This window comes from Apium graveolens, chromosome 9 (genome assembly GCF_009905375.1).
Source record: "Apium graveolens cultivar Ventura chromosome 9, ASM990537v1, whole genome shotgun sequence".
Lineage (NCBI taxonomy): Eukaryota > Viridiplantae > Streptophyta > Magnoliopsida > Apiales > Apiaceae > Apium > Apium graveolens.
The window spans coordinates 83,493,685-83,495,103 of record NC_133655.1 but is presented as its reverse complement, the minus strand read 5'-3'; the positions used below and the strand labels follow the sequence as shown (position 1 = coordinate 83,495,103).

Below are 1,419 nucleotides of genomic sequence, written 5' to 3'. Positions count from 1 at the left end.
TTCATTAAAAAGAGAACACTGATCCGTAGCATGAGAACCTGCACAAAGCTCACATACCATAGCTATCTGATTGACTCCATAGGTGGCTAAAGAATCGACCTTCATAGACAGCGCTTGGAGCTGCGCTGCAATAGCTATAGCTGCATCAACTTCCAGAATACCTGCTACCTTCCTAGGCATCATCCTTTGAGTTGGGTTTTGATGCCCATTTGCAGCCATAGTCTCCATAAGATTATAAGCCTCAGTATAGCTTTTGGCCCACAAGGCGCCTCCAGCTGCTGCATCGAGCATGGGCCGAGATTGGGCCCCCAAACCATTATAGAAACCAGTTATCACCATCCAATCAGGCATACCATGATGTGGACACTTTCTCAACATCTCCTTGTAGCGCTCCCAAGCTTCGCACATAGATTCTGCAGGTTGCTGCACAAACTGAGTAAGAGCACTCCTCATAGCCGCAGTCTTCGCCATTGGATAGAACTTCACCAGAAACTTCTGTGCAAGATCTTGCCAAGTAGTGATGGACCCAGCTGGTTCAGAATATAACCAGTCCTTAGCTTTATCCGTCAGTGAGAATGGGAAAAGCCTCAGCTTGATAGCCTCATCAGTCACACCATTATATTTGAAAGTACTACAGATCTCGACAAAATTCCTGATGTGCATGTTGGGGTCTTCAGTCGCAGCACCTCCGAAAGAAATGGAATTCTGCACCATCTGAATGGTGCCCAACTTGATTTCAAAGTTATTGGCCTCAATAGCCGGATGCATGATGCTTGACTGAATGTCATCAATTTTAGGCCGAGAAAAGTCCATAAGAGTTGGATGCCGGAACTATATGATCACCCATGATTACTGGTTCTTTCTGCTCACTTTCTGTATCCGAATCTTCAAAATCAATCTTCTCCGGAATACCAAGAACTTCGTCTGTCTCCTCAGCCATATCTAAAGTCCTCTTGCGAGTACGAAAACGTGTTTGCATAAACGCTCGCTAAAGTACCTGAAACAGAACCGTAAACAATAAGTAACAAGTCTTAATCAATGAGTCCTATTGACCACTGACGGTAAGTACATAAACTAAACAAATACGCCGAGTCCCCGGCAGCGGCGCCAAAAACTTATTAGGGCGAAAACACGCGCTAAGAATTGTTAGGTCCCAATGTGTTTGTAGAAGGTGGGGTTGAATAAAAACAGCACCAAATAATCGAATAAATGCGGAATAAAAAATATGAAACAAAATTCAAGTTAAATAAAAATATTATTAAACTTGAAAGGTGTTACAACAACTGTATCGATTACAAGGAATTAATCTCAAATTAATTATCACAAATTTAGAATAAATTCGACATGAACTTTTTCTATTTTTGCAATAATTAGAATCAAATGCTAAACGCGATTTGAGATTAAGTTCTAGGGATTTTG

At 41.6% G+C, this 1,419-nt stretch overlaps 1 non-coding gene across 1 annotated transcript; it reads left to right on the top strand.

The window, feature by feature from the left end:
* Positions 1-349: 349 nt before the first annotated feature.
* On the top strand, positions 350-456 carry LOC141687731 (small nucleolar RNA R71). The gene has a single exon (XR_012561216.1). It is a non-coding gene; the product is annotated as a small nucleolar RNA R71 (small nucleolar RNA).
* The last annotated feature ends 963 nt before the right edge of the window (positions 457-1,419 follow it).